This window comes from Ambystoma mexicanum, chromosome 11 (genome assembly GCF_040938575.1).
Source record: "Ambystoma mexicanum isolate Mex_15411 chromosome 11, UKY_AmexF1_1, whole genome shotgun sequence".
NCBI lineage: Eukaryota > Metazoa > Chordata > Amphibia > Caudata > Ambystomatidae > Ambystoma > Ambystoma mexicanum.
Window position 1 is genome coordinate 409,113,513 of NC_090934.1, and position 23,001 is coordinate 409,136,513.

General features: G+C 46.7%; 1 protein-coding gene across 4 annotated transcripts in view; it reads left to right on the forward strand.

The window, feature by feature from the left end:
- The window catches only part of ARHGAP1 (Rho GTPase activating protein 1), a 902,391-nt gene that overhangs the window by 106,372 nt on the left and 773,018 nt on the right, over positions 1 to 23,001 (forward strand). For 2 of the 4 annotated variants that reach the window (XM_069623207.1, XM_069623208.1), the window contains exon 3: positions 12,568 to 12,641. The exons of the other annotated variants lie outside the window; for them this stretch is intronic. The gene's annotated coding sequence lies outside the window, so the exon portion shown is untranslated. The remainder of the gene's footprint in view (positions 1 to 12,567; positions 12,642 to 23,001) is intronic. 4 annotated transcript variants of the gene reach the window in all.

A 23,001-nucleotide genomic window follows, 5' to 3' on the forward strand; every position in this document is an offset into this window, starting at 1 on the left:
CTTGCTTCAGCAGACAGCGCACAGAGTGTGGTCCCCTCAAGTAGGGTCCAACCATATAAACTTACTGGAGCTACTAGCTGTGTTCAAGGCTTTGAAGGCCTTTTGGGTGCAACTACAAGGGAAAACGGTGCTGATTTTAACGACCGCACTACAGCCATGTATTACCTGAACAAACAGGGGGGCACTCGCTCTCCAGGGCTATCCAAGCTGTCCCAGAACATTTGGATATGGGCTCTGAAACGCAAGATGTTTCTGTTGTCCCAAAATGTTCCAGGGGAACTCAATGTTCTGGGAGACGTGCTCAGCAGAGATTTTCCTCTGCCGGAAGAATACGAATGGCAGCTACACGAATTGTGTCTAACGTCTTCGCAGAATGGGGTTTCCCAGAGATCGACCTGTTCGCTACTCAGGAGAACACCCAATGCCAAGACTACGCCTCCAGGTACCCCCAGAACCGATCCAAGGGGAACGGTCTCTAGATAACATGGTCAGGGAAATTTTGTGCAAAATGGTGCACAAGATGCACCAGGAACCAGTTACCATGATACTGGTGGTCCCCATATGGGCCTGCCAACCCTGGTTCGCTCACCTGATGGTAATGTCCCTCTCCCCACCAGTGAAACTACCCTGCCTGTACAACATGTTGTCTCGGGACACGGGGGAGACCCTACACCCATGCCCAAAAACCCTGAACTTAGCAGCTTGACTCCTGAGGTCATAAGAGTTTGGACACCTACAGCTCCCTCAGAGGTCCACGGACATAACCGGGGAAGCTAGAAAACCGAACACACGTTATTGCTATGCCAGCAAATGGAAACGTTTTGTCATCTGGTGCAATTCCAAGGGCATCAATCCCATCGATTGTTCACCCACACACATTGTGCTGTACCTCACCCATCTGTTGGACACTGGGTTAGTCTTTAGTTCCCTAAAGGTTCATTTGTCAGCCTACACCACATCACAACAAAAAGTGTTGTGGTGGAAGATATCAGTGATTAAGGCCTTTATGGAAGGGGTTAAGAGGATTTATCCTCCCATTTCTCACCCAGCTCCTGGATGGGACCTAAATGTGGTTTTCACCAGGCTCATGGGAGCTCCCTTTGAGCCTATGCATAAAGCAAGTCTGAAAGACCTGACTTATCAAACGGTCTTCCTAGTAGCTATCACTTCTATCAGAAGAGTTAGCAAACTACAGGCACTTTCTGTTCTAGACCCTTTTGTTACAGTCCGCAAAGATAAGGTAGTCTGCGCACGCACCCCCGATTTGCGCCTAAATTCATATCGAAGTTCCATGTGAACTAGTCCATTGAACTACCTACCTTTTTCCAGAATCCCACTAGCATGGCCGAAAGAACCCTACACACACTGGATGTGCGCAGGGCAGTCATGTTCTACCTGGAAAAAACTAAACCACTGAGGAAAACAAACCAATTTTCCATTTCAGTGGCAGCAGGTAGAGAAGGTGATCCTGTCTCTAAATCCTGTTTCTAAATCAGCTATCTGAAGGTGGTTTGTCAAATGCATCACGCTATGTTACACTCTTGCTAAGAGAGAACTGCCCTTCAGGCCTAGAGCACATTCGGCACTGGGGTAACAATAGCATTCATTACAAATATTCCCCTCCAGGCAAAGCGGCAACCTGGAGTTCTGTACACACCTTTACAAAACACTTTTGCCTAGACACTCATTCTAGGTCTGATTCTCAGGTGGGACAAGCAGTACCAAGACATCTTTTCACTACCATTCCTTCTCACAACCCACCTCCAACTCCGGGTACTGCTCGCTAGTCTATGCACAGCATGTGATTCTAAGCAGATTAACAAGCATCAGAAGACATGCATTACTTACCTTAATAGCATTTCTGATGATTCACATGCGTCCTCCCTACCTCACCGCTCAGGGTGGAAGGAACATAGAAGTCTTACTACTTTCTGTTTATGTACTCACTCACTATAGCCTTGGGCTCCCACATGGCAGAAAAAATACAATCGGAGGGACCTCTGCGCGTGAAGGATTTTGGGTAACTACACGTCACTATAGGGATAGTGTTACAGACACGCCTATGTCGACATCCCCTTTTGGTCTTCGAAAGACGAGATGCAATACTCTGCGGTTACCACTGGATGTCGGACTATATGCACAGTAGGTGAATCTAAACAGATACAATCATCAGAAATGCTATTACGGTAAGTAATGCATGTCTTACTTTACATTAAAAAAAATTACAACCAGTAATCTGCCACCTTAGGCCTGGGGCTAGTCCGCCTTGCAACTACATCTGACTGGCACCCTATAACGGTACATATTGCTTTCAAAGCCTGTAAGCAGATTCACAAAGCTTTTTATAGGCCTGTACCCACCTACCTAACGGTTAAAGTAAAATGGTGCCATCACTGCAGAGACCTTTGCTCTAAGGTTAAGCGCTGGTTTGCAGTTCTCTGCTTGAAATGAATTAAAGCCCTTGGTCGCTCCTTCCAGGTACTGATTCTAAAGCTGTGGAACTTGCTTCCAGAAGATGTCACATTAGCGAACATCATCTTATTTTCCCGAAATATTTTAAAAGCATCCTTTTCAATAACTTTATACAAGTCTGTTTTTTCTTTTCGGGTTCCTCAGCACTGTTATATCTGACAAGTCACGTTTGCATTTTGCAACTTGACATATCAATCGTGCTGCATATGTTGTGAATGTTATTTTATGGCAATGTTGATCTTTCCTTTGCTAACAAGAAACTAATCGTACTACCCCATTAACTTCGGAAATTACGTTTTGGATGTTGAAGTAGATCGGGATGGCCATTTGAACAACCATTGGCAAAGCCAACAGTTTTGGCTTTTGTTTAGGCACACACATAGGATGGGCATTTGCCCAGCATTTCCATAATGGTACTCCCTGGAAATAAGATGGCACCAGTTGTCAAATGGTAATTACCTGGGAATGTGATGGCAGTGTGTTAAGGCAGTTTTGTACAACTCTCTGTTGGATCTTCAAACGCTGACCTTAATGAGGGATAACATACCTGACCGGAAAGGGTAGCTAAACCTCCTTTTAAAGTTGAGTAACATGGAACGAGCAAAAATGCTTCACTATCAGGTAAGAGTGTCGGGCTGACACAAAGGTACATTTAGTCCACACTCTTATCGAGAAAATCCGCCACACTGATCTGCTGGAAAAATATAACATCTAGAAATCTATCAGGTCAACTCAGTACTTAACGCAGAATTAAAAATACATAGTCTGTTATAAAAATAGTAAATGTCTAAAATGATTCTCCTCACTGCACTTCTTGCTTGTGAGCCCGGGCACACTATCTCAGATGGGCACCAAGAATACATTAACAGGGTGGAGTGGGCAGGGGGCCCACAACCTAGCTAAACTGGTAAAGTCCACAGTGGGCATGCAGAGTGATCTAAAGACAAAACATGCCCCTATTATATAGGGAGAACCCCAGACAAGAAGTCAGGACGAAAGACCTTTAGACAAGGGACAGGAAGAAGGCAAGCAGACATTTTAACCTACCACTAAAATAGTCTAAAAATTCCTTGGGCCCACATAAACACTCCATGTCAATTCTAACCATCTAGAGCATAGTACTGAAAATAGTAAAAATGCGCACATGCTAATTAAACATATGTTTTGTTATCAGGATTTGTACCACTCACAGCAGCCATTTGCATTGTCTCCAGACGCTTTGCTGATAAGGAAGACAGTGGGTGGGTTTGGATAGTTAGGAGGAGAGGAAAAGGCAAGATTTCATTGCTTTTTGTTGAGGTCGCAGATCGGAAGTACCCTGAGCTTGTAAGCTTTCTAGGTGGGACCGGTAGGAGGCATTGAAGGCTTTGTGTCCAGGGGGCAGCCTCACGCTTATAGTGTGGGTGTGTGTTGGCCAGGGGCTGAGTATGTCGGTTGAAGTTAGAAATGCAAGCTTGTGATATTGGAAGTTTTGGCAGAGGGTCAATTTTAAAGCTGCTTGCGAGAGGCTTGTTTGTGTGTGGTGAGTAAGGTGGAGAGACACTGAGGGTATTGAAAAGCTAAGGAGTGTTCCTGGGGTTCCCATTGTGCTTTCAAACAATTGGTCTTGCTGTCTTTTTTGCATTCGAATTAGTCGTTTGGCTTTAGTGGTTGATGAGTGAAGCTGCCAAGAGGTTTAGATATTCTGCGAGGCGGGGAAGGCGTTCTCTTACTGTTTTGGCAGTGCCTTGATGTGATGCCTTCTATTAGTTATAGGTTCCCGAGTGTCCTGCATTGTTTTTCTATGCAGAATAGTTGGGGAACGGGTATGGCAATCCCTTGGGTTGTGCCTGCGCATGCAAATTGAACTATTGGGTAGTGTTGTTTCCGTTGCTTAATGGGTGTAGGTTAAAGTTTGTCTGTTCAACATTGGGAAGCCAGGTGTCTAGAATTTTCCAGAATTTCAGGTGGCCCTGTAGGCTTTCCCTTGGTAGCGCATAGCCCTACAGATAAGGGGTGTATCGGCCACTTTTACCCCCTAAAAAAAAAATAGGCAACTGTCCCAAAAAATAAAAATGGGGAATAAAAATACTCCTAATGAAAAAAATGGGAAATGGACACATGAGTTTATGCTCCTGCTTTCATCCAAACTGCTCTATGGATGTGTTTGGACCAGTAGTGCATGTAGTACCACAGGTAGAACTACTATAATTACGGAAGATGTCAAATGCATCTTTTAATGTGCATGAATAACTTGGTGCAACAAAGTGTCTCTCATAAACGTATTTGTTTTTACAGTTCAACATACCTTTACTCATTTATAAAATACTTCCATTGGGAACAGAACTTACGTTTTTACTCCCTAAAAATAACTTTACTCCAAACTTTCAAAAATTGGGAGTAAAATACTCACCTCTACTTCAAAATCCTATCTGGAGCATTGGTAGTGCGTTTCTGCTGTTTGCACACAACACAATAGTGGAAAAGGTGAAGCCTCTGTGTCTTTCTGTGCAAAGTCTTCTGGTGTCTAATAGCATGTTTCTCAAACTTAAGTCTCTAGTTGGTTGCTGGACTGAGATTTTGTTTTGGAGGAAAGTTGCTCCTTGACCTTCAAGTGCTCTGTGGGTGATTCAGAGGGCCTTGAACTGTATACTGTTTGGATTTGTTGCAGGACAAGTGCTCCAAGAGCTAGTGTTTTGTATTCTCCTGTTAAAGTCTCAGTAGTAATCTAGCTCAGGATGCAAAATGTACACTTGCCACCAGCTGCCGCTGGCTAATAATTGACTCCTAGCAATTAAGAAATTGTGTGTATGTAGAGTATTGAGGGGGCAAGTAACCTTTTATGGCTGGCTAGTAGCTTGTAACTTGCAATTCTTACCCCTGACTCTAGCTGCTGGTTTTGGATCTGTTGATGAGGGTAGTGCTGCATACCTAGCAAATTGCTGCTTGCGTAGTCAGTTCCTGAAATAATCAGGGCAATGACAGCCAATGCTCTGAGTGCTAAGGAGAGGTAGGGCATACTCTGTTGGATAGAGTGGAGATGGTAGAAGCATATTCTGACTATTGTGTTGACCTGGGATTTCAGCATGCATATCTCGATTTTAATATGCCTAGGTACTTGATCATTTGAGATGGTTTAGAGTAGTTACCCATTTTCAAAGGCCCTGGTAGAGTTGTTGCAGGTGCATTGAGACTATCTGTATTTCCATGGTTTAAGTTTTAGGTAGTTGACCGTGATCCATCCGCGTGAGGCAGTTAAATTTACTGAGGATGGTGCTGGATTTCCATCGTCAGTCTTTTTTTTATGTGATTTGTGTGTCAACTACACAGTTAATATTAATTATAATGTATTTCTTATATAGCACTGCACACCAATAGGTCTCAGATCGCTGAAATGACGGAAGACATTAGTCGTAATGGGCAGCCCATAATATTTTATGATCTTCATCAAAGTGGTCACATGGATGTTGAAAAAGGAGCTGAAAAAAATATGATCCCGGGGAACTCCACAAGTCATGGATTCAAACTGAAAGGTGGGAGTCCAGTTATGTTCTTTAGGAATGATTTAATTAATTGAAGAGTTCTTATGTTGTCTGGATCCGTAAACCTTTCTAGTTGGTATAGTGTGGTTAACCATGTCAACGTCAGCCGAGATGTTGAGTATTTGATGTCATTCGCTGCGATTTTTTAGGTTGTCTCAAATGGAAACTAATACCGATTTGGTGCCTCTTATAGGTATGATACCACCTTGTGAGTCATCTAGTAAATTGTTAGACTCCATGCTCCAAGATTTTGCAGTATACGTCGGTCTCCAGAATTTTGCCTGGGTACAAGATGTTTGAGATGGGTCTTCAGTGGTGTTTTATTTTTTAGAAGTGGTTTCACATAGGCAGTCTTGAAAGCTTTTGGTACAATTCCTGTTTTGAGAGCAGAGATCATTAATTCACGATAGTAGAATGCAGGTGGTTCCTCATCAAGGTTCTCTATGTAGATGTTTGGGGAACATGGGCAATCGGAAAAACAGCTTTAAGTTTCACCAATCTTTTTGAAGTCTTGTTTGGGTAATGGTTCACAGCTGTCCATTAATTGGGTTGTCGTTTCAAAGTAATTGACCGGGGTCTGAATGTTGCTTCCAGTTACGTTCTTTCATGCAGCGTCAACGGCTTGATGTATGTTTAGTGCTTTGCTTCTGAAATGGTTGGTGATCTCATCACATCATTTTGGGTAGGTGAAGGTACTTTTCTGCAGGAAGCAGGGCTTGTCATCTCAATGATTTGGTAAGGTTTCTCTGGGTGAGGTGTACTAATTATTTGTTTGGAATTGTTACATTCCTTTGCTTTAAGGATTTCTGCGTTGTAGTGCTAGTTGTGCTTTTGGTAGGCAGCCTTGCCCTGTTGGCTGTTTCCTCTGTTTTTTCAAGTGTTTGATTTCTTTTTTTCAGTGTTACTAGGTGTGGAATTATCTTGGTTAAGTCTTTATTTTCTGAGGGAGGACACATCTTTAGTGGGGGATGTGTTCTTAAGGCCTTTGTTATCCAGTTTTCTAGTGTTGTTAAAATTCATTGAGGTAGTAAGAGTTCAGGTTCATTGGGGGTGGTGTGGGTTCCCTCTCTTCCATAGGATTTCCAAGTTCCTCCAGGATTCGTTTTCCAGCTTCTGCTAGACCTGTTTGTTTGTCGCCTAATGCATGGGCATGTTGATAGTAAAAGGAATCATTAGATGCTCACTCCGAAGTGTCTGATTTGAGGGTGACGGGGGAGTTATTAGGCCTTCTTCCCAAAAGATTGAATGGTGGGTCTGGCCTGAAGTGTGTGCTGCTCATTTGACCATTTGTTTGAGGAGAAAGCTGGCCATGTAGGAGCTCAAGCTTTTAGGGTCTGACTGTTTGCTCCTCGCACCAAATATTGGAGTCTCAGGACCGTTTGATGTGTTGTATCACTAGGTTAGCAATTACGTCTGCAAAGTATGTAGTGGAGGTTGGTTTATCTGATGGCGGTTTGTAAATAAGTAGGGCAACGAGGTTGCTTTGGTGGCTAACTGTGAGGTGGACCAGGAGTCTGTTGTGTGAAGTTGAGCTTTTGAATTGTTCTTGTGTGCCACAGTGATTCCTTCTTTTTCCAGTCCAATTCACTTGGACGAGTTTGAAGTTGGCGGGGATGGTTTTTTGCGATATTGCGTCATCTGACAACTATGTTAGTATTATTAAGAAAATATCGGTTCATCCTTTACTAAGAATGTTGTGAATCTCAGTTCTGTCTTTAGAGATGGAAAGAGCATTGATCAGACTGAATTGCATATCAATGTCATTGGACTACCTGTGTTGCTTCCATGTCGATAGCTGGGATCCGAGTTGTCGGTACTAGGTCACATGACCTTTTTCTTTTTTCCGGAAGGAAAACAGAGCGATTTAGAAAGACTGCTCTGTGACCGCACAGAACAGTCTTTATAAAACGAACTGTCAGCCCCTGCGACGCACAAGCATGCGTGCAGGGGCTGACATGAATACCAGGAGCTGGAAGCAGCCACGAGGGAGAAGGGGTAAGTTCAGGTGTATATGTTTTTGTATGTAATGTTGGGGGGCTGTGGGGAGGCGGTTGGGGCTGAGGCAGGGGGGGTTCGTTGGGTGAAACACCCCGATTTTAGCAAATTGGGGCAAGAGAGTGGGGGGCAAAGAATTGTCTATTTCAATTTTTATCGGCCGCCTGAGATCGGACAAAGACTGTCTTTTTGTTAGGCGACCTACAAAAATCAAGAAAATGACATAGAACCGTGTTTTTTGGGTGGTATGTTTCGTTGTTAAACTGGTCCAGTAGGTTACTAGGCGGATTGTTGATTTACTCTGCTCTAGCATGAATGTGTTTGTTGTGTAGTCTGTGATGAAGAGAGTGTATAGATTGAGGGTTCTTCCTAATGCCATGTGGTCTCTGGCACCTGTGCTTTGATGATCGGGCCAAGGTTTCGAAGTTGGTCTTCTAAAATTGTATTCTTGAGTTGGTCGCATGTAAGGTTGGCTGTGGGGGGGTTTCCAAAGTTTTGGTTCTTGTCCTTGCGTATCCGGTTTCCAAAGTAACTTCTCGTGGTGTGATCCATGAGGGACGCAGGGCATATTGGTAGATAAAGAGCATGAAACAAAGCAGGTTTTGGATCGTTTTCCCCCAGGGGGTTAGTACATGGGTCACTGTTGCTTTGTGTTGAATAACGGAGCCAGCTATTGACAGGTTTGAAGTATTGATGGTGCACCTGTAGGTTGGTTCACTTCTGGCTCTGCTAACCTTCCTTGGGTATCCCATTGTCACTGCACAGTTTTGTGCGCTTGGGTTTGGAAAATTTCAAGATGCTGATGCGGACAATATTGTACTATTGTGGGCTATTTATAACCTGAAGGTGCCTGGGTTCATGGAGCAAGATCATTGGATTGGAGCACGCTTTGACTCTAAGGAAGCTTAGGTTAATTAATATATACAGAAATACAATGTACATTTCAGTAATGCCTATAGGTAAACACAGAGTATGACCTAGGAAAAAATGCTGCATACCTAAACGGGGCTAATTTAGATTTGTGATAGGGTGTAAACCATAAAGGCGTAGGTATCTGTATGTGTTAACCTGCTTCCAAGGGGATACCCAGCAATGAGACACACTGTTATATAAAATGGAGCAATTTGATGGAAGACAAAAGGGCAAAGTTCACAACAATGCAATGCGTTTTATTTCTGATGCCCATTTGTGAGCGTAACAGTACAATTTAGAAACGGTGTTCTTTCTGAGAGATAATTAGCTATATGAGATGGTATGTAATGGTTTAATTGGGGATATCGAGGTGTGAGCAACATGGAGTATAAAATCTATGTACTTTCATGGGAGCACCCAGATATGAAAATGAATAGTATGGAAAATGAAATATGTCAATGCGTCATCTTAGCAATGCCTAGGTGGGAGTACAATGCTAGGCACTTTCTCAGGAGCCTATACAAGAAGCAATTCAATGCGTTGTGTTAGGGTTATTTAGATGTGAGTACAAATCAACGCCCTTTCAAAGCGATACCTAGATATGAGACACAAATGCATACAAAGTGTAAAACTTCAGTGTGCTACACTAGTGATGCCCAGATATGAAAAACTATACATAATATGGACAAATCAATGCACCATCTCAGGAACACCCAGATTTAGAACACGACTTTTGGGGTAATACAGAGACCTTCACTGCTCCGTTGGTCAGTTAATTAGAAAACCCAGCCGGTTGCTCCTGGTAACACATTCAAACGTCATGTAAAAAATTGCAGTTATATTTATGTTTCCAAATAAACATTGAGCACAAAGCACAAGTTGAGTATTTCTTTTTTCTAGGGTATTTATTAGGTAAATCAAGTATGCCCTCTGGTCGACACCTGTTTCGGCACTAAACCTTTCTCAAAACTGGACATTGGTTATGCAATCCAATTAGCTTCTTAGCTTAAATCACCATTATTCACAATCGTGTCCCATCATGTGCAGTCATGGGGTAATCCCTGGTTGTTCCATTCTTGGAGATGAATCTCCCTTTAGTCTGTAAACAGTGTTCCAAAACAGTGCAAGGCTTTCGTCAGTTATACCTAGGTGTGTGCAATATGGGTTGAAAATGTGGCAGAACAATTCACAGGGTTCCCTAGATATGAAACACAATAGCATATGAATGAACCCACTCCATGCACTATCACGGGGATTCCCACCTGAGAGTACAATCTAGTGCATTGTCCTTCTGGTGTCTAGGTCAGAGAGAATAATAGAACACAATATAGTGCTAAAATATGAATCCCTGCAGGGGAGGTAAGTTTTAAGCACATAATGATGTGAGCTTTCCCAAAGTGTACTAAGATTGCGATTTAAACCTGTGTACCCAAAGGCAAATTTAGATGCGAGATGGTGACTGCCATGTTTTTAAATATCTGGTTATGAGAAATGAGTACAGAATGTAGCAGTGCACTATCAAAGGGACTCCGAGATATGCAACACAATGGCAAAAAAATGAAACGACTCAGTCAGCTATTTAGGTGGCACCCAGAAAAGAAACGCAATATAAAGCAATGTAAAGTGCCTATTGGGGGTCTATATGTACAGAATGAGTCGCTACCGGGATTCGATGCAGAGCGATTATCTAGAGATAGTTAGATGTGAGACAGTGTGTGAAACAGTTAGTGGTGTCTAAATATGAAGCTGGAGCACAGTATGTAGCAAATTATCGCCACTGGAATGGCCAGATACTAAACCCAATAGTGTACAAGAAGGGACACCTGGCTCTGAACATCCTAGAGCAAAATATAGATCAAGGCATTTTCTAAAGGATACCCAGTTATGAAAACTCTGCATTCATATGGAATAATTCAATACACTATTTTAGGGATTCCCTAATTTGAGATACTTCCGAGACACAGTATACAACAATGTAATGAGCTTTCACTGGAGACTAGATCTGATGTAGGAATGTGTGTGCTGTATGGAGATAGTGGATTGCATTATCTTAGGTGTAGACAATAATAACGGAGCACAATATAGAAAGGGTACACCGCTTTGTCCATATACCTAGATGAAAGGCAACACTATAGGGCATGAAAAGCTGTGCGCTCTCTTAAGGAGGTATAGATGTGAGACAATACACAACGCCATATAGAAACAGCTGCAAATTAGATAGTTGGTGTTTGGATGGGGATAGCACCAGCCAGTTGTAAAAGGTAATCATCCTTTTGTAGCAGAGGTCGAGACCAGGAGTTGAATTGAATTGATAAGGCCCCCTTGGGTTATGCCCTTTGCTTATGGACTGATGTAGACTGTCCATGGCTAAATGGAGAAATCGGACTGATGGGGGTATGACATGTGACTTCTTGGGCCTAGAATATGCCTGGATTTCACAATGGGATTGTGGGAGAGGGTTGTGGAAGATGGCTACTTGCAAAGCTAATTTTGCGTTTTCAAATGCTTTGAAAAAAGAGTGGGACAAATTCCAATCAAACCAAAAAACATAAGGCTTCCTCTTTGGAAGATGACAATCGGAATTCATGCAAAAAACATAAAAAAAGCGGGATAGGAAACACACCGCTCCTTATAACATCAAGCTCCTCTCCCAAGATGAACCCTCGCCTTTTTGAATCTGCTTCCCCAGTGCTTGGAGGGAGTGTCCGTGGACATCTGGACCTATAGGATGCCTGAATTTCACTAATTAATTTGATGAAGTGGGATGTGGAAGTTAGCTACATGTAAAGCTAATTCTGGGTTTAAAAGCCTTAAAAACCAGACCGAGTGGAAAAAATAAAAACGCAATCCTTTTTTAAACATAGTGATAGAGGGTAGGCAGCATTTCAGAACTTTATCGAAATGCCTGCAAGAATTAAGGTTTACGTTTTAGAAACTGTTACCTAAGCAATGCAATTAGGACACTTTCTTAACAGAGCTTTGTCTTTCATTTGGGCTTTCTAGTTGCTCCATGCCTGAAGCACTCCATTCCGTAGAAGAGTTGCTCTTTCCTAAGCCCTTCTTCTCAATCACCTATTTTAGCTGCATGGTTCCTGCGCCTGTTGACCCTAAATTAGATCTTATTCTTTTGTGGAAGAGATCTACTCCGATCCAGTACAAGCACAAATGTCGAAGGGTTCATCCATTTATGGCCCTCTTTTGTGACCCAGCTGGCTAAGATTAGATTTCAAGTGGAATATTGTAGGTAGGTACTTTGAAACGCTTTTGCAGAAAACATTTGCCAGCATCATTTTGAAAGACTTGGTACTATTTTTGTCTGTTCAGGAAATCGCATCCAGTTTGGGATTTGATTTTTAGAACTGTTTTTGCATACAAGCCATATGAACCCTTGGCAGCATATGATCTTAAACTGGTGCCGTAGAACACAGTTTTGCTGATGGTTTTCCTCTGACGGGCGGATCAGTGAGATGAAGTTTCCTTCACTGAGCAAGCCGCACACTGTTTCATAGATCATTTCTTTGGACGCATCCTTAATTTGCATCCAGTGCCTCATTAGATTCCCATGCTAAGCAGTAACTGCTCCGCCCCTTTCTGTTAAGTCTGACTTCAGAGACCGAAAGAAACCTCCACTTCTTGATAATCCTGGGTTTTCTTTGTTTTTTTGTAGAGACTCAAAGCTTTTCACTAGTTGGGCAGACGGCTGACATACAGGGCTCCTCGTCTGGCAGGCAAGTGGATAAGGTATCTGTCAGCCATTGAGTGGTTTGTTGTGTTAGTGTGCTACAAGATTGCTGTTCTCTTTCCTCCTGGAGTGTTTGTATGCAGGCAGTGAACGCGGAGGCAGCTTTGGCCACTTTGCATTGCCTTTTCCATCTGGATGTTGTCTGTAGAGCAACCAATAAGTTATTCCTCATGCATTCTTTTAACACTCAGCTATGATGTCCTTGCTAGGTCTGGGCGTCTTTGGCTGCATTCAAGTTTTAGTTGATGGCTTCTGCCTGCTCATGAGTTATTTCATGCTTTAAAAACTTGACACAACTCTTGATTAAGGGGGGGCCTAGCATACAGTTATGCTTCTACTGGTAGTACTTGCACACACCCACCTGCTCACTTTCTCCATTCTTTGTGTAGCCTTTGTTTGGCGGGGAGAAAAATGCAAGGATGAGAGGATTTGGCAGGCACTTGGGTGGTGGACTCCAGACTGACTGCCTTGCATGCCCAGGCACAATCCAAATGCTTTTTCTTTGCTGTTTAAAGATGTTCAGGTCCAGTGGCCTTTACTAACTAGATTCCTGTGAGTTTGAAGAAAGAGGACGAAGATGCAGAAATGTTTAAGTCCCCTCATTTGTGCAGGTCTCACAAAATCTACTAGTCCATTAGCATTGGTAAGCTTTTATGAAGGGCGAGTATGGGGGCCTTTTGCACGATACTCGACCTTGTGAACATGTATGGGGATGTTAGAAACCTATTTTTCATTGACTGCAAACACTTTGTTTTCAGTAAATGGCAAAAGCAGCAGTAAATATTTGTCAAGGCACCTTGGGGCAAGTGCATTTCTCTTAGCTCGAGTATGTAAATTAAGCAACTTGCCCTGCAGGTCTAGTGGGATTTGTAAGAATTTGGGAGGCAAGTTGTAGATTAGTAGAGAAACGGAGGGTGGGTGAAGTGCGCACTCTAGTTCCCAAGTTGCTGTTCTCCTCCAAGCGCTTTCATGTCTCTAACAATCTTCAGGGAGGGGGGAAAACCAATGATGTGGCTCTCCTGGGTAGGGCATGGTGACCCCGGTACCGCTGCCTCTTGGTTTCCCACCAGGATAAAATTGTGCTTTTGGTGGGGAGTTGGTTCCTGGTTAACTAAAACAGACTACAGCTACCAGAATTCCTTGAGACCAATTGAGTCTAATTTGTAACACCTGAAAAGACAGCCTCCCTGAAGATTGTTAGAGACATGAAAGGGCTTGGGGGAGAACAGCAACTTGAAATTCAGCAGGTATTCAACACTGGGAACTAGAGTGCGTGCCTCACCCACCCTCTGTTTCTCTACAAGTTGTAGATTAGTAACAAGTTCGACACTGCTCTGGGATCTCACCTGCTTTGTGCATCCTTACTAAAGTTATTAAGCGAAATTGACATTTCAGAGTACTGAGCAGCTCAGCTTGTGTGGCTTCCTAGTTGATTACGCATTTGTGTCTCATGGTTAAATTAACCTTTGGGTTTTTGTTTTCACTATTTATTTATTTATTTATTTATTTATTTGACATGTTTATCCTAAACCAGCACACAGATGACAGTTAAATTGGCAAGCATCAAACAACAAATTGCCTCCAGCTCAATATATGAGCATGGACACTGCTTCTCCCTCCACCCCTTCCCCCTCAACTGTCGTCAAGATCCGGCAGGGCATGAGTTGGTGCCAGCCGTTCGCAGTCTGGCCTAAGGGCCCTTGCGACCAACCGCAGATTAGAAGTTAATGCTAGGAAGTTCTGGTCATAATCTAAGACAGGCCCCCAAGTGTTCAAGAAGCGGTGAAGAAGGCCAGCATTGGCCGCAGTGATTGTCTCTATCAAAATATCCCAAAGTTTTAGCCACCATAGAGTCATCAAGGGGGCCCTCAGCAGATTTCCAAGTGCACGCCACTGTGATCTTTGTGGCCATAAGAGTTGTGTTAAAAGGGCAGCTCCCCTGCCGGTTCTCAGGTAGGTGCCCGGAATTGGGACTCCCAGGACAATGGGTTCCGGCTCCAGTGGGATCACCTTCTGAGTGATGTCTTTAATTGTAGCAATGCATTGGGACCAGAACTCTTTTACTACTGGGCAGGTCCACCACATATAAAGGTAGGACCCCGGAAGGCCACAGCGGCGCCAGCATAGGGGGGATCCCAGGCCCAGTGGAAGTGGTGCAAGCGGAGCAGGGAGGGGGGGGGTAGTACCATCGTAGAAGCAACTTGTGAGCGCTCGCCCGGTTGGTGATACAAAAGGAGGAAGAGTGCGTCCTTGACCAGATGTCCACCAGGGCTGGTCCTCTATAGGGTGCCCCAGGACTGCCTCCCACTGTGACATATAGGAGGCCTTAGCAGCAAGGGAGTCCACTTGCACTAACTTGTAGAGAGTAGAGATTTTCCCTCAAGATGGTAGGTCTTTGATGGTAAGTTCAAGAGGGCTAGGGGTGCGTAGTGCCGCTGAGCGGGTCAGCGGGTGGTAGCACCAGTGGCAAAGTTGCGAATAGGTAATCCTATCTGTTTATGCCAGTTGGAAGGCTGTCTTGCATTGCTCAAAGGAGCGCGGTTGGCTCTCCTCAGAGAGTTGTCCCAGGGATTCAAGGCCACCCGCAACCCAGTTCCTAAAGTTCAAAGGTCAGGCTCCTGGTGAGAAAGCCAGGTTGTGAAAGACTGGGGAGGGGCCCAGGCCCCTCGGGATGCTTTTATGTTTCAGAGCCCAATCCCATGCTTTCAAGGTATGTTTAGTGGAGGACAGAATTCCTGGTCAGGACCGGCGCAGGGGGAGGGGCAGGCGAGACTGCTCTATCGCTACCCATTTCGGGTGCCCCGAGGCAATGACCCAAGCCTGAGTGTGGGCTAACTGTGCCGCTAGCTGACATTTCCGGAGGTCGGAGACCCCCAGGCCACCAAGTCTGGAGCTGCTCATCATGGTCTTCTGGGGGATTTGCGATTTCCTACCCCTTCAAATAAATCGGAATATTTTTCTTTGTAGGTGCTGAAGCGGGGGCCGAGGGATTGCAGTGGGGAGCGACGCGCAAGCGTAGAGGAACCATGGAAGGAAATTCATTTTGCAGGTGGTGATATGGCCAAGAAGCGAGATCTTCTGCGGGAGCCATCGGTCAAGGTCCCTCCCCCTCACTTTTCAAAGAGCGGGAGAGGGACAAGTTTGCCAGATAGACTTCTCCCGGGCAGGAATCTGGACCGCCGAATAGGGAATGGCCTTTTCACTCCATCGAATCGGGCATAGGGATTCAAGGGATTCCCCCTCCCCTGGCCTCAGCTGAATCCCGAGAGCCACTGATTTTCTGAAGTTGATGGTAAAGCATGCTACCCTCCCAAACTTATGAATCTCAGCAAGGGCTGGCTTCATTGAGGCCGAGATATCTGTTATAGATAGCAGTTCATCGTCGGCGTAGAGCGCAGTCTTGTTTTGGGAGGGGCCCACTTGGAGGCCTTTGATCTGAGAGTTCAGACTGATTCGTTGGGCGAGGGGTTCCATGGCCATGGCAAATGGTAGGGGAGAAAGGTGGCATCCCTGTCTGGTTCGACAGGTCAAAGGTATCGGGTCAGACAGGAGGCCATTGACTCTTAAGGAGGGTTTTTGGGGCTTGGTAGTTGGCTAATACAAGCTTTTGGAAGGTGGGCCCAAAGTGGAAGGATCCAAGGGAGAGTCGCAGGCATGCCCAATTCACTTTTTCAAACACTTTGGTTGCGTCTAGGACCAGTAAACCAAGCCTCTGCGAATCCTGGTTCGCGATGTCTGTTAGATTCAGGACTCTGCGAATATTGTCCCCATTCGATCTGTGCATTATGAATCCCGTCTGATCTGGATCTATAATATCGGGAAGGACGCCTGCCAAGTGATTTGCCAAAACATTTGAATATATGTTGGCGTCGAGGTTTAATATTGAGATGGGTCTATACAAATTATTATCCCTAGGGTCATTCCCTGGCTTAAGGATGAGGACTGTGATTGATTCCTCCATAAAGGGTGTGATGGTTCCTGAGGTGGCAGAGGAATTGAATAGGGTGTCAGCTGCGCTATAAGTTGGGGCAAAACATTTTGTAAAACCATGTTGTGTATCTATCGGGGCCCGGGGCTTTGGGTTTGAGACTCTTAATGACTGCATCGATCTCCTCACCTGTGATAGGGGCCCTCAAGGCTCTCTCGCGCTGTGTCCTTAAGGTGAGGATGAGCAGCACCTTGTAAGTAGTCCTGTTGTTATTCGAGACTCCTCAGGGATGCTGACATTATGTCTGAGAGGTGGGTGGCCGCAAGTCGTTGCTTGTCCTGTTCTGCAAATTTGATTCTGCCTTGGGGGTTGCGTAGGACCAGGATAGTGTTCCGCTTCTTTGCCTTGGCGAGTTTTTCAACCAAAAGTTTGTTAGCCTTAGCTTTTGGCGTAGTACCCTTGTTTGGTTTTAGCCAGCAGCTGAGCAGTGTACTCCGCATAGAGTGCCTCCAGCCTCTTTCGCGCAGCCTGTAGGGCCCAATGGGATTTCAGGGTCCAATTATTGCGTTTGCAGACAACCTCTGCATGACGGACCTCGCTTTCCAGGACTATGCGGGTTTGCCACCTGCATGTGTGCAAGGCTGCTCCCTGGGCGATCAGTTCACCTCGCTCCACCGCTTTCATAGCATCCCAGGTGTTAGCTCTGGACGTGTCCTCGTTCTGGTTTTCCCTGAAGAAATTCTTGATCGTCTTCGCTATGGAGTCCCTTAATGACATATTGTTGAGAACGGGGTCATGTAAGTTCCATCTGCGTCGGGGAGGAGGGTCAGGGTCATGGGCCCGGAGCGTTTGGGCGACTGGGGCGTGGTCAGAGATCACCCTGGGGCCAATGGTGACGCCATCAGCGAAGGACAAAACTTGGGGGGTGTGGGGGAGACAGCAGGAGGTCGATCCGGGAGTAGGTTCTGGGGACATATGAATAGAAGGAAGTGTCTTTCATTGGGGTAGAGCACTCTGTGTCCACCACATCGAGGGTCCTGAACAGATGGAGAAGGCCTGCCGCCAGTCTAGTCTCTGTGGGCCGGGGGATGTGATTTGTCGTTAAGCGTGTCAGGGACCCCATTGAAGTCTCCTCCGACGATAGTCTGACCCTCGATGAACTGGAGGAGAGATTATTCCAAGTCACAGTAGAACCCCGAGCATAAACCGAGATGAGGGAGTAAAGCTGTCCATAAATCAGGCATTTGACCGCCATAAAGCGGCCCTTAGGGCATCGCAGGGTCTCCAGGATTTGTGGCCTGAGGCCTTTTGCGAAGAGTATGGCAGTGCCCCCTTTCTTAGTGCCATTGGAGGCTAGGAATTGCAGGGGAAAGAATCTGCTGCAAAGGCCGGTAAAGTCTGCTGGGATAGATTAGTCTCTTGCAGGAAGGCCACCGAGGATTCTTTGTCCTGTATGCGCTGTAGTGTCGATTTTTCCTTTTTTGGGAGAATGGGAGACAAATTTCAGTTTCGTGTGCAAAGGGGGTGCATGGATCCCGGGGCAGGGGTTGGGCAGAGTGGAGCTCAGTCATCAACTGGAGGCTTAGTCAAGAGGTAGTTGTCGTGTGGCTGGGGTTTTAACCACCTCCAAAGGGAGGCCAAGACTGTAAAAGTTTGGAAAGCCAATTCTTCTGGTTCGGTGTGTCCCATGACCAACAGGGTCAAACCTGTCTGGGTAGCCAACAGGGCTAGGACAGTAAATAAAACTAGAGTTCCACTCCAAGGGAAATTTGGTGGCATGCACCTTGGAGGTGGACATGGCCCGCAGCGTCGCTCTTGTTGCGCTATGTTCCGGTTGCGCTATGTTCCGGTGCCGACTATTCCAGTGATCGAACCGTGGCAAATCATTTCACATTTCGGCGCCTTTGCACCTTTGACCAGGACGGGTGCCTCGGTTTGGGGGGGGGGACATATGTTTGGCTCATTCGGGGGGTAATCAGGAGTGGGGACTTTTGCACCCCCGGGGGAATCAGGATGCAGAATCGATGCAGCGTCCTCAAGATGGCTGATCCTCCAAAGGGTCCCATGGTAGGAAAACTGTAGGGCTGTAGGGAACAAAGCAAAAACAAAGAGGTGATGGCTGGAAGGTTTAGAATGAATCTTAACCACTGGCAATGCTCTGGGCAACCCTCCAGACCACCGTTCTTCGCCTGCCAAGCCATTACAGAAGGGGAAAGACCATATGCAAATCAGGCTTGGCCCCACCCCAAAAGGGGCCGTCCAGCCCAAACTGCTAGGCCACATCCCTTCTGCACGAGACCACAAGCATCCCCAAACATGTTTCGCCCTTATTGGGGCTCATCAGTGAGGAGTAGCTTGGGTCTCTAGGCCCAGCAGGCACGGGACCCACGTCTGGGCATACCCGTCCCACTCGGGGTGACAAAGCAAAAACAAAGAGGTGATGGCTGGAAGGTTTAGAATGAATCTTAACCACTGGCAATGCTCTAGGCAACCCTACAGACCACCGTTCTTCGCCTGCCAAGCCATTACAGAAGGGGAAAGACCATATGCAAATCAGGCTTGGCCCCACCCCAAAAGGGGCCGTCCAGCCCAAACTGCTAGGCCACATCCCTTCTGCACGAGACCACAAGCATCCCCAAACATGTTTAGCCCTTGTTGGGGCTCATCAGTGAGGAGTAGCTTGGGTCTCTAGGCCCAGCAGGCACGGGACCCACGTCTGGGCATACCCGCCCCACTCGGGGTGACAAAGCAAAAACAAAGAGGTGATGGCTGGAAGGTTTAGAATGAATCTTAACCACTGGCAATGCTCTGGGCAACCCTCCAGACCACCGTTCTTCGCCTGCCAAGCCATTACAGAAGGGGAAAGACCATATGCAAATCAGGCTTGGCCCCACCCCAAAAGGGGCCGTCCAGCCCAAACTGCTAGGCCACATCCCTTCTGCACGAGACCACAAGCATCCCCAAACATGTTTCGCCCTTGTTGGGGCTCATCAGTGAGGAGTAGCTTGGGTCTCTAGGCCCAGCAGGCACGGGACCCACGTCTGGGCATACCCGTCCCACTCGGGGTGACAAAGCAAAAACAAAGAGGTGATGGCTGGAAGGTTTAGAATGAATCTTAACCACTTGCAATGCTCTGGGCAACCCTCCAGACCACCGCTCTTCGCCTGCCAAGCCATTACAGAAGGGGAAAGACCATATGCAAATCAGGCTTGGCCCCACCCCAAAAGGGGCCGTCCAGCCCAAACTGCTAGGCCACATCCCTTCTGCACGAGACCACAAGCATCCCCAAACATGTTTAGCCCTTGTTGGGGCTCATCAGTGAGGAGTAGCTTGGGTCTCTAGGCCCAGCAGGCACGGGACCCACGTCTGGGCATACCCGTCCCACTCGGGGTGACAAAGCAAAAACAAAGAGGTGATGGCTGGAAGGTTTAGAATGAATCTTAACCACTGGCAATGCTCTGGGCCATCAGTATTGGACTTGGTGGTCTTGGAGGAAAAGCGTCTGAGGCCAAAGAGCCCCTTCTCTTCTGTAACGTCGGGAGAGAGAGATCCTGATAGATCTGAAGCGGGAGCCTTGGAACGTTAACTCGTCTCGGGAACGCCCTATTGCAGAGATGGCTTCCTTGGTGGTGTAGAAGTGAACCCTTGTTATATCGCCGGGGGAATCAGAGTCCACCCTCCCCCCCCATCCTCGGGCGCAACCAACCTGTGGGTGCGGTCCAGTATGAGCTCTGACTTGTCCACGTGTGGGAGCAGTGATTGAAAAAAATAGCCCACATATTCAGCTAGGTCTTTATCTGGCACTGAAGAGGGAACCCCACGAATCCGCAGGTTTGTTGCGGCAGGCCCTATTTTCGAGGTCTTCATGTTTAAATTCAAGAACCTCGCTTCTGTCAAGCAGGGTCTGGATCGAGCGTTGCATTTCCACAAGAGTTGCAACATGTCCTTAGGTCAAGTCTTTGACTTCTCCCAGTCTTTGCTCAGCTTCTTTGACCCTCTGGGCTGTCCACTCCAGCTTAGTGTTAAGCTCCAACATGCACAATCTGACTTCCGCCTTGATGTCTAACATGAAGGACTGGATGTCCTCCTTGGTCGCCAGCATCCCCCTATCCTCTGGCGTGAGTTTGAGGGGGGTTGTATTTCTTTCCTTTATCCGCCGAGAGCAACATAGTAGAGATGTCAGAGCCATCACTCCAAGTCTCAGTTCAAGGGACACTTATGGCAGCTGGGGCATAAAGCAACAGAGATGAGGGGGACCCAGTGAAGACTGCTGTTTGAGGCAATAAGGCGAGATCCGCGACTTCTGCCCAACGCTATATAAAAGAGCGAGCCACTTGATGTAAGGAGTGGGTTTTTGGAAGCAGGTTCGTGGGTGAGTCAACGGCTTGAATGGTTAGTAGGGCCCCTGGCAGAGTCTTCGTAGGATAGAGCAGGAGGTGGGAGGGAAATCCGAGGTTAGAGCCCATGAATCGATGGGAGTAGGTCCTGCCGCATGCCTTGTTGCTTGTTGTTGAAGCCTGTGGGGTCAGGCCTCTGGTTTCGGAATCCCAATAAACCCACCTGTTGGCTGATGGATTTGCAGAGTGGGTCGCTTCCCACTGTCGGCAGGTGGAGAGTGGGGGGAGGGTTAAGGCCTCCTTTGGTGGGCCGCAGCGTAGCCTGTGTCTCCAGGCGGAGGATAGGGGAGTGGGCCGGGGCGCCCCAGGAAGCAGCAGGCAATGTAGATGCGGCCGAGAACTGGTTGAAGAAATGGAGCCCAGCGGGAGAAAGCTGTTGGGTCAGGGGGGAGAATCCCCTAAGGGCCGTTGTGTTGCTAATGGGTTTTTCGCAGACTTGAGGCACCATAAGGCATTGAGACGAGCCTACTGTCAAGAAGTGTGGTGAGGGTGCCTGGCAATGCACGGATGGTCGTGCCTCTGGAAGGGCCCGGGAGGGTCCCTGTAGGAGAGCGGAAGCAGGGTTAGCATGCAGAAGCCAGTGCCCAGTAGTGTGGGGGATTACAGAGGATCCTGGACAATTAGGGAGCCACAGTTGGAGGCGGGCGATGCTGCAACTCGCGCCCGAGGGCTGGCGCTGCAAATGCCCACTTCCGAGGGCCGGCGCAAGACGCGTTAGGATATTGTGTCCCTTCTCCGAGCTCGAGGAGGCCAGCCGGGTAAGCGTGGGGGGGGGGGGCGTCAGGCTTTCCGGGGGCTGTGAGATGGCCTCAGCTCAGCGGCGGGGGCCAATGATGCTCATTGCAGGGCTCTTCCTCTCCAGCGGCACTGCTAAGGCTGGAGCTTCCTCTCGGCAGGGGCAGAGGCGCCGGGGTGACGAAGCGGGATCTCTCTTCGGATGCTCCCACAGGCGGGTGATGGTGACGAGGCGACTTCGTGTGGGAGACGTCAATGAGATGGCGACCCATTAGGGAGCCAGGGTCCTGCTTCCAGTAGGTCACTAGCATTGGCATTCTTTATTTTTTTTACGCAACCCCTGACTTTAGAGAAACATTTTATTGTTTGTGGTAGTGTAATGTTTTTCCAAAGAACAAAAGGTCCCTTCTCTGTGCTAAAGATGACTTATTGCTGTTAGTTTTAGTGTATTCGTATTAAGAGGTCGTTGGGCAGGCATGTGCTTGCAAGGATGCCTGATTCCGTATGAGTTTCGCCATCTTGACCTACCGTTTGTCCTTCTCTCCATGTATTTGATGAATGCAAATATTATGCTAACTAAAATGACACTGTAGCACCTTCTTTTTTTTTTTAATTACTTTATTTATTGGCAGAGGTTACAGTAAACACACATGTCGGAGCATAATGTACAGTTAATACACTACTGGTGCACAGTTTACATGGAGAAAAGGTTATACATCAACAGGAGGAAGAAACAGTAAATCGTAAGACAATATAACATTCAAGCAAATCTCTGCGAGACTCTTGGCGAGTCACTGTCGGTTGCGCTCTGTTAGATTAATAAGGTAGCAGTTGAAAGCGGACCACATATTCTTGGGGCAAGAGAGCACTGGGAGCATTGTAAGGAATTCTTCCTCACAGGTCCAGGACCAAGTGAGTGCACTGAGCCATTTCTGAAAGGTTGGGGTGTGGGGGGCCTCATCCAGTACTGAAGCACACATTTCTTGGCAACCATGCAATTTATGTTTAGAAATGTAGCCATCTGTCTGTTATCATCAGTTCCCCACACTCCAAACAAGATCCCAACGGAATAGGGTCAATTACTGTGCCGGTGATGCCCCTGCGGGCTTTCAAAACACCATCCCAAATATCTCCTAGTATGTGGCATGTCCAAAACATGTGTAGGTGGTCTGCACCCTCCACCTTGCAGCGGGCACAGATATGTGTACCAGCACGAGCGAATCTAGAGATCTTTTGGGGTGTATAATACAGCCTGTTAAGCAGTTTAAACTGTATGACACGGTATCGGAAATGAAAGGA